Here is an 11,102-nt window from a genome sequence, read left to right on the forward strand (position 1 = left end):
TACAGTGTTCCTTGCATTCTTTGGTTAGTTCCTGGAGAGCCTGTCACTACTAGAAACCAGTCTGGCCTTTGATGTTGGCAGTGACTATTACATAGAAGATACACACCCTGCAGGTAAAATGTTGCAACTATACTGGATCATCCTGAAATTGTGAAGCCTCGACTTCTGCATGTTACAAGAGAAATTAATGTATTTCAATCCAGATTTCTATGTTGGGGGCCCTCCTTGGAAATTCAAGTCTCTGGCCTCTGTACTTTAAATGGTAAACCCCCAATTCTGAGCAACCTTTGTATCTTGCTAAAATTGTAAAAACGAGCTCTACATTTTTTTAAAAAAATGTAATTACTGGAGGCAGTCAATCAAATTCAGAGTAACTTCCCTTCCACTAGTGTAATAGCTCTATAGAAATGAGGTTTTTAAAATTTCTGGGAATTGTGTTCATAACTCTCTAGAGCCACCTTTCATCCTGGTGCTTCAGACTACTTTAAAATAATTATTAAGCCTGCTACATCTCAGGAAGAGTTTTATGAGTCTCTTTATATAGCCTGGTAAGTAAGAAATTACAGAGACCACATGACTAATGACTGGAATAGGAAACTGCCCAAGATAGCAAGGCCTTATCCCTTGGTTTCCTCCTGGTAAAATTTAACAGCTTTACTACTGACTCAGTCAAGAAAACAAAAAGCCACAAATATTACAAAGAAGACAAAATCTATATAATGCTAAATTCTAATTGGATTTATTTATACTTCTAGGGTGAATTGAAGAATCTTGAAAATATTATTTTAGTATTGTTACCAAATTGGTGTGTTTTGTTTAAATGGAGGAAAGACCTACCTCAGCTCTCATGTTTCCTTTTTTTAATGGGGGAAAAAAATTGACTTCAAAGTCCTATAACCCTCACTATAAGTATTCTGGACTTGTAAAAGCAGGAAAAAGTTACGTCTTTTTTGCCTTTGAATTTTATAGCAGCGGCCTGTAAATGCTGAAGTTCAAAACAAGTAAAGAAAATTACTCTGGTAATGAAAGGGTTACTGCTATTATATTGCTGCTGATCCAGTTTTGGGAAAGCTTCAGGTTGCCAGAAGCAGGTAACCAAATCAAACTAAAGAAAAGCAAAGAAAAAAGAATGGGTGTGGGTTATTAGAGAGGGCTGCTCAAATAAGAGAGTAATCACAGTGTAAAGCATTTTCTATAAGCACCCAAACCCACCCAAATCAGGAAAGGTCAGGAGCAAAATTTATAGTAAATACTTGGAACCAAGCTTAAGTAAATACCCAAATGCCACAGGGTTGGTCATAAAAGGAATTAACTTAGGGCACTAGAATGAAAGAAGTGGAGTGTTTATGACTGTGGAATGGCAAACTAGGATTCTAAATAGGAAGTCAATCTTCCTATTGACTAAGTGTACCCAACATTGAGGAGGAAGTCAACACAAAGTCTGGAAGAGTGCATATTTGTTACAGCTCTAGCCATTCCCAAAGGCTAGTCCTTGAATTCCTTATAGGAGCAACTATTGCTAATAATCACATAGAAATAGCCCTTTGTTGCATATCTTCAGATAATAGTCAGTTCGTTATAAATTGCCTTCTATATCTAGAGATAAGATCTCATATAACAGATTTCACATAATGGGGCCAAAATCCAAAGAACTTGACTAGAAGACATTGGAAATGTAGGGGAAAGGAGAATTTTATGTATTCATTTATTCACTCATTGTATAGTTCTTAATATTTTCTGAGCACTTTGAGGTTTTCTCTAATCAATTCAAAATTAATTTTCTTGAATAAGAGTCTAAATGATACATAAAATCTCATTCAACTTAGCTTCCCCTCATGGTTTGATTTTGAAAACCAGTTCTAAGAGAGGAACTAAACATTCATGCTTGGCTTAACAACAGGATATGCTCTGTAAAATGCATCCTTTGTCCTTGTGCAATTTCTTCATTGTGTGAACATCACAGAGAGCACCTACACACACCTAGATGGTACAGCCTGCTACTCACCCAGGCTGCATGGTACAGCCCATTGCTCTTAGACTACAAGCCTATAGAGCATGTTACTGTAATGAACACTGCATGCAACTGTAATGCATTGTGCCACAACATTACCAGGGCTGAGCAATAGGAGTTTTTCAACTCCATCATAATCTATAGGACCACTGTCATATATTCAGTCCATCAATGACCAAAACATCCTTACGAGGCAAATGACTATAGTTTTCTCAGGCAACATGGTTCAGTAAAGGAAGATTCATCCTTTTTGAGATATAACTGAGATATAACTCACATGCCATATCATAAGCCTATATTAAAGTATGCAATTCAGTGGTTTTTAGTATATTCACAGTTGTGCAATCATCACCACAATCAATTTTAGAACATTTTTCATCACCACCTCCCTTCTAAGAGAGACCCTATATTCCTTAGCAGTCACTCTCCCTTTGTCACACCCCTCCACTCCCCAACCTCAGACAAGTGCTAATCCTTCTGTCTCTACACATTTGCCTATTTTAGACATTTTATATAAATGAAGTCATACAAGATGTGGTCTTTTGTGTCTGGCTTATTTCACTTAGCATAATGTTTTCAAGGTCCATCCATTTGTACAGGTACTTCATTTCTTTTTATTGCCAAATAAAGTTCCATTGTATGGATATACCCCATTTTGTCTATCCATTCATTAGCTGATACACATTTAGGTTCTTTCCACTTTTAGGCTCTTATGAATAGTGCTGCCATGAATATCTGTGTACCAGCTTTCGCATGGACACGTTTTCATTTGTCTTTGGTGTATACTTAGCAGTGGAATTACTGGGTCGCATGGTAATTCCATGTTTAACTTTTTGAGGAACTGCCAGACTGTTTTCCAAAGTGGATGCTCCATTTTACATTCCTACCAGCAGTATATGAATAGATATACTTTTAGATTCAGATGGCCCTTGTTAGATGTGGGATCCTGTATCAAGTGTACATAATTTATAAACATCTCCAATTGTCATCTGTAAAACAGGAATGGTAGTATCTACTTCACAGATTATAATAAAAAATATATGAAATGATATATGCTAATATTCCTGGTACAAAGTAAGCCCTCAATAAATGTTACTAGTTTCCTTCTGTTTTTGGTATTTGGTTGGCAACATTTATTCTGTACTAAAGTCAGACATAAAATTATAACACCCTATTTATAAGAGATGCATACACGTAGTTGGTGCTGAATAAAAATGTTAATGGTTAATTGGAAAAATAATAGAACTTATATTGTTTTAATGACAAAACTAATTTATCTTTTTCTACCTCCTGTGGAACTAATACGTGAGTCTATAGGAGGAAAACGCATAAAAACAAGTCAGCTTTTGTTTGGTTTAGATTTTTCAGATTTTCTCCAAAACTATTTTATTTTCCCAACTTTTACTTTAAAGAGTTTCAAATATACAGATTTAAAAGAAAATTTTTAAATCACTCATATATTCACCACCTAGATCCAACCATTGTTAAAGTTTTGAATATTTGTTTTATCTGTGTGTGCGTGTATCTGTGTGTGTGACTTATTAAGCTATTCTCTTGAAGAGAAATGCTGGGCTACAGGGTCTGTAGGTTTCCACTCATTTAGATAACTCCGACTGTTTTCCAAGGTGTCTGCACCAATTTACATTTCCAATAGCAATCTAGAGAGAGTTCCTATGGCTCTATATTCTAGCCTACAACTGGTATTGCCAGTCTTTTTAATTTTAGCCATTCTAGTGGGGTTTTTAACTTGCATGTCCCTAATTGCTAATAACGTTAAGCACCTTCTCATATGTTTATTGGCCTTTTGGACTTCCTCTTTTGTGAATTGCTCAGTTCTCTTACCCAATTTTTTTCAGAGTTGTCTTTTGCTTTTGGTTTTATAATCTTTTTATATTCTGAATGCAAGCCCCCTGTCAATTACATCCAGTGTAAAAATCTCTTGTTCTGTAGCTTCCTTTTTCATTCTCTAAATGAACATAAATTCTTATTTTAAATTTAATTTTTATGTTTAATGCTTCCTTTAAACCTGTTTCCCCCCTGCTTTATAGAGCCATTGTGTCATAAGTTGAGTGTGCATATCTGAGATGTTTCTGAACTATTTCCTTGCCCTGGTTTGTTTGTCTATCCTTGTGCCAATACCAAACTGTTTTAATTACTCTAGCTAAATAAGAAGTCTTGATATGTGGTAGAGCAAGTCCTCCCAACTATTTTTCTTTTGTTTTCTTAAAAAAGGTCTTCCTTCTTTGCATTTCCGTATCAATTTTGGAACCAAATTTACATGATCTCACTGAGACTTTCTTTTTGACAGAGGTGTTGCAAATTTTTTATTACATTAATTTCTAGATATTTTGTTTTGATGCTATTTCTAATGGAAATTTAAATTTTGTTAATATTTGAATATGTAACAGCAAATCTCAAGTGTTCTTGTCCCTAAGAACATCTTGTCCCTTGGGGTGTTGGGAACAAACACATAAATGGCTTTAATATAGAGTGAACAGATTAGTTATGATAAAGGGAGGCAAAGGTTACCATGGAAATATAAATGGGAGGGATTGGCCCACTCTGTGGGGTCACAGGATGGAAGGAAGAGAAAGTTATCCTAAGTGCTGAAAAATAGATAGGTGTCTGCTAGGTGAGTGAAGAATGAGGCAAAGCATGGTGGGGGGAATAAGTATACATTCCACTTACATATTTCAGGGGATGTTAACATGGGACACTTTTCTGCCTCAGTGGGAAGTGAGGTACCAAAACAGAAGATTCAGATGCCTCCATGGAGGTGAAGCAAATTCTCCTGTGGGCATAACTGGAATGTGAACAAACTAGTTTCAAAACCCTAGGCCCCTTTAGCCAGATGAGGTCATCAAATGGTGCAAAAGTGTAAGCAGAGAGAGGATTTGGGAAAGGCTTCTTTGGAGGGAGCTCCTGCTGTCAGTAAAGCTGAGCAAAGAAGACACTGTAGAGAATGCTACTTCCTTCTGCTCTAGTCTAGTGGTGGTGAGACCAAGAGATGGGATAGGGTAATCCATTCTGCTGTTCCTGCCCCATGCTGAGCTATGGATAATTCTCTGGGGCCTTCTGACACCCTGAATGTGATATAATAATAATAAATTTATAAATAAGAAATACATACACACATACATATACGTACACATATGTATGTGTATATGTATACATATAGTCTTTGTTCCTGGTTCTTGGCACAGAGCTCTTAAATCCCTAGTAATTGCCTGATAGGAGTAACGAACTCCTTTTCACCACACCTGAATTTATGATAATGAGGTGATTCTTGGCCTTTAGATAGCTTCAGGATGGGGGCTAGTCACCATATTCTTTTGTTGTCCTCCAAAAGCAACTTAACTATACTGTGAATGTTTCTATTATATGTACATCATGTTTTTAAAAGCTACATGACATTCCATTGTTTGAATATACTGTAATTTATAAACTTTTATCTCCCATTGTAAAACATTTAGGTTGCTTCTCCGGCTATACAATTATAAACACTATTGTTGTCAAAATCCTTGTATGATGAACTCCTTTGTTCACTTGTGCAATTCATGGGATTAATTACTACATGCGAAAAGCCTGGTCAGAGAGTGCAACTATTGTATTGATTTTCTAGGGTTGTTGGAGCAAAGTCCCACAAACCAGGTGGCTTAAACAGAAATCGATTTTCTCACAGTTCTGGAGGCTAGAAATCCAAGATCAAGCTGTTGGCAGGGCTGATTTCTTTTGGAGGTTTTGAGAGAGAACCTGTTCCATTCCTCTTTCCTAGCTTCTGGTGGTTTGCTGGCAATCTGGCATTCCTTCGCGTCTGCTACATCACTCCAATCTCTGTCTTAATGTCAACATGGCATTCTCCTTGTGTTCTTGTCTATGTCCAAATTTCGTTTTTATAAGGACTCCAGTCATATTGGATTATGGGTCTACCCTACTCCAGTATGACCTCAGGTATAATGATCCTATTTCCAAATAAAGTGACATCATGATGTACTAGGTGTTAGGACTCTAACATATGAACTTGGTGGTAGGGAGGGAACAATTCAACTTAGAGACTGCCTATAAGACTTTTAATATATGTTGCCAAATTTTTAGAGTGCATCTTTGAGAGATGTAAATGAGGTAGCACTGAGAGGACTTGGTGTGACTCATTATAACTGGGAAAGGGATCAGAGGAAAGGAGAATTGGGTGATTTCCAAATATTGACCATGAGCAACTGAGTAAAATAGAGGAAAATTATACTGGGAGAAGGAGTTTGGTTGGTGATGAGTTAAGTTTTAGACAGACTGAATCTGAGGCATTATGGAACAGGCAAGTGGAAATGTCTAATCAGTAGCTATATATGTTGGTCTGGAGTTTAGGAAACACACAAATTTGAGAATCAGCACTACCTAAGTGGACGGTGAAAGTCATGGGGATGGACTCCCCACAAAGATCGATTAACATGAGATAAAAAGAGGACCAAGGACACAATCTGGAAACCCCAATGATAAAAGGATACTGGGAAGGTAAGTTCACAAATGTGACTGGGGAGAAAAGCTTCAAGAACAAGGACACAAACTAATACTTGTTGGGCGAGTAAGACTTCAAGGGAGACAAGGAAACATTCTAAGCTGAGAACATAGCCTGAACAAAGGGCTAGAGAATGGGAATGTGCACATTCCCATGGGAAAAACAAACCCATGTAAAAACAGATTCCTATCTTATACCATAGTCAAAATTCAATTTCAAATATAAAGGGTAAACTTAAAAACTTTAAAAGAAAATATAGACTATCTTTATGACCTAAGCTAGGTAAAAATTTCTTATACAAGATACAAAAAGGAAATGTTAAAATATTAAACATTACTAGTATTAAGAACTTTTGTTCAACAAAAGACATGATAAAGAAAAGTAAAAGCATAACTGGAAAAAGTTCAACTTGTTGCACGAAATTTGCAACAAGTTGAACTGATGGCCGATATTACAAGAAAGATTGATCTTTAGAATTACTATATATGGTGCCAGATACTACACTTATTGTGATCACTTCATAAAGTATATCATTGTCCAATCACTATGTGTACATCTGAAAATAATATCGTTGTCAACTGTAATTAAAAAAAATGCATCAGATCACATCCAGTTTTAAGTAGCTGCAACTAATACAGCCTTAAAAATATATCACCTAAATGAATAATTCAAGGTCTCAATAAAGAATGGTTTGGGTGAAAATGCCTATCTTCAGGAAAGCATAAATCTGCTTTCATAAGAAGTTAAAGGATGGAAAGAAAGAATGAGTAAACTTAATAAACAAAACACTTGCAGAAGATGAGAGATTGGGCTGCTCTTCTTGGAGAAAAGAACATGGATGAGGAGATCTTGGAATTACTGTATATAAGGAATGAATCAGACAACGAAGATTTCATAGAATATTAAATGGTTTTCTTTATTGAGGTAAAATTCTCATAAAATTCACTATTTTAAAGTTTACAATTCAATGTCTTTTACTACATTTACACTTTGTGCAATCATCCCCACTCTCTGATTCTTAGATATACTGATACTGACATGTTTCAGTGATTAGTTAACTTAACAGTCAGGGAACCAGCAGAATGATCAAAGAGTAAGCCAGTTCAGAGAGAGAACAGAATCAAAAGTAGGATATAGAAATAAAAGGATCACTGGAACAGCTTCTTAAAACAAAAACAAAAACAAAAATAGCAAGTAAGCAGCTAAGTAAGTAATATTTGGAGTTTCATTTCTCATGGTCATAAAAGCATCATGTCCACATCAGCTGATACAGAAGAAATCTGTAGGAAATAGTACCAGATGTCAGATAAGCTGACCACTACCTGGAAATAAAAAATCAGTATGTCTAAAAAGCAATGCCAATGATACATCTGTGGCTGTTAATTGGAGTCCTAAGGTTGCATTTCCCAGTCTTGCTGAAGATATAGCAAATGAGTTACTAAGGTCAGAGGTAGAAGATCAAGCAACAAATTCCAGTTTTAAAAAGACTGCTGCCAGTGATTTTTTCGAACCATGAGCAAAATACAGAATATACAGTTTGCCTTTTTTTCTTTTTAGGGTAAAAACTTTCTAATCTGACATCTATAAAGTTGTTGTGAGAAGTAAATGAAATAATACATCTAAGATGCTTATATGCATAAATAATAGCTGTTATCATTGTTAATTAGGAATATTATTAAGGGGGAAAAATGAAGAGAAAAAAGATATATAGGTTAGATTCACTATACCAAAAAGAGAATAATAACTGACATGTCAAAATTAGAGTTATTAAAATGTAATCAAATTCAGAGGGAGCAATTCTAAAAAAAAATAATGGATTCATGTTAACTTAATATATGAACCACTTCAATATCTGAGAACATGAAATAATTTGGAACTGTTTAATACTTCTTATACATGCTAGTAACAGTAACAGCATAAAATACATTTACAGGTGGTAGAATTTAAAATTAATGTAAATCCAAACTGCTGAGATATAGATGAAGAAAAAAATGAATGGGTTTGCTTACTGTTAAAATGCAACTATCATTAAGAAATAGAGTGGATAAATGAATGTTGAATTAACTAGAATGTTAGGACAGAATAGAGTCATAAGACCTGTCAGGAAGAGGATGCCATTAACTATCAGTGTAAAAGACACATCAGGAGAGGCTGTTTGACCTACAGAGAGGCCTTCTTCCCTGAGAATGCTCCCCAGTATCAGCGGCGGGCTCAGGAAAACCTGACGTCTTGGAAGAGTTGATTGGTCCAGAGAGAGACATATAATCTAAGTCAGACCAATAGGTTTGATCCCAGAATTTAGAGATTTGGAGCTGAGTGACACAGAGAGTGGGAGTCATATAAATAACAGTACTCTAGGGATAACATCTATGGATTAATTGTTAAGGATCTTAAACTTGCCTTGGTTCCTGGTTCAACAACATTCAATTAATACCCTATGTCAGCTACTACCCCCTCCTAATGCCTCTTTTCCTCCTCCTCCCGCACTTTCTTGGCTCAAGATAGCTTGATTAAGTTCGTTATTTAAAACCAGAAATAATATTTCAATACAAATCACTAGAGGGAATATTTTTACAGCATCAAGAAAAAATGTACCACTTTGATGTTATCAATGAAAGTTTAAAACTAAATGTAAATTCTCTATGAAGTTTATTTCGGTATGAATAATGAGGCTCTGGAAATTCTAGGAAAGATAAATGCACACATGAGAGAAGTAATAATAGCTATCAATAAAAAGGAAGAACATGATTTTTCCATTTGGTTTTATGAACAATGTACTATATGATCCTTATACTTCTCATTTTACAAGTGGAAGATTGATGGAAACTGTTGTAATCTAGCACAGGTCCATAGGCTGTTGCTGGAGAACTACTGAATTAAACCCCGCAGACTCTGAAATATAGAATTTAAAAAACCTTTTGGTTATTCAATAAGCTCATTTTTAACAGGGATTGAGGCCAGGGAAATTGATTACCTAAAGGTCAAGAGGATAATTTTAGGCAAAGCTTCTTCTAGAACCCTCTATGGACATACATAAATGCATTGCTAAAGAAATGTTTCCTGATGATGGAATGTATAATGAATAAAACAATGGTAACCTGTTCATTACAGATTGTTTATTGGTGATCAAAGCTTGCTTTGTCATGTTGTAAATGTTTAGATTGTTTAACAGTCTAGACATTTTATTATTTACTGAAGCATGGGAGATATTAATTTATCCACTTATGAATCACTGTGGATATAAAGAAACAAATAAATGAAAATTGCCCTCATAATTTGGAATACTGTAACATAATAATAATTTAATGTTCTTGTTTAAGCTTTCAAATGGAATGTTGATTGGGCAGCAGTATATTATACTAAAAATTTCATCTCAAAAATAGTTTGTTAATCTAGAAATTGTGAGTAGGGACATCTGTGATTATTTCTCCCATGCTTGAGAAGCTGTTATCTCCTATGCACATGACTTTGGATATAAAAAAGGAGCAGGAATTTTACCTTCAACACTGTGCATGGAAAACTACCCAGAAGGCCATCGATAGGGACTTGTTTTAGTTCTTTACTACAGGAAAATTTTTCTTTTCTTGATATTTTCCTTATAAAATGATGGCAAAATTAAATGAATCCAGATCTTCTGCCACCTGTAGTTTTTAACTTAGATATCTGCATTCTATTTACTACATAAAAAGTAAAATCAATTTTCTATAATGGCTACACATTATTTAATAATTAGGAGAAATGAATTCTACCATTAGAATAAGTAGAATCAAATCATGATTTTTTCCCTCCTGTTGGTATTTTTCAGACCCTATATTTAAATTAAGCCTGCTAATTTCAGGCTTAAAACTAAATTCTGGAGATCTAATGTACAACTTTATGCTATACTCGACAATAATGTATTGTACATTTAAAATTTTTTAAGAGAATAGATTTGTCAAGTGTTCTTAATCTAACAAAAAAAAATAAGCCTATTGCATATACATATGTTTTGTTTTCAAAGTGAAAATTTTAAAATCACTTTTTTCCTCATTATAAAAGTAATTCAGACACTTCCAGTTCTGGAACAAAATGAAGCAGTTGCACTTCTCCCCAATTCCTTCTGCTAAGTACAGCTAAAAACCCTGGATGGTATTATAAAACAAATATAAAAAGTCTGAAAGGTGGAGAGAAGGCAGATTGGCTAGTTACCTGAAGACAGGGCAGTGAGTTCTCTGGGTTTTCTTTTTGCTTCATATTTCTCAGACTGGGTGCTGGAGATGTAGGCAACCCGGAAATATCAGCAGACTCAGACAGAAAAAGCCCCCCAAAATCTGCTCTCCCTAAAGGACCAGGAAAGGTATAACCTAGCAAGGAAATAAAAACATTTAGTTAATAACCACTTACGCAGAAAAGAGTTAACATGAGAAGCCTGAGCCTGCCATTCATACAAAGCCCTGCTTGCAAGGTTGACTATTGGCTGGCATCTGGGTACTTCACTGATAAACAGTTCCCTATGCTATTAAAATTTTCTTAAATGATAAGAGTATTTCATTGTGCCTAGAGTGTTCATATAAAGGATGTGGTTTATGCTGCACACTT

The sequence above is a fragment of the Pteropus alecto genome, unplaced genomic scaffold (assembly GCF_000325575.1).
Source record: "Pteropus alecto unplaced genomic scaffold, ASM32557v1 scaffold40, whole genome shotgun sequence".
NCBI classification, from domain to species: domain Eukaryota; kingdom Metazoa; phylum Chordata; class Mammalia; order Chiroptera; family Pteropodidae; genus Pteropus; species Pteropus alecto.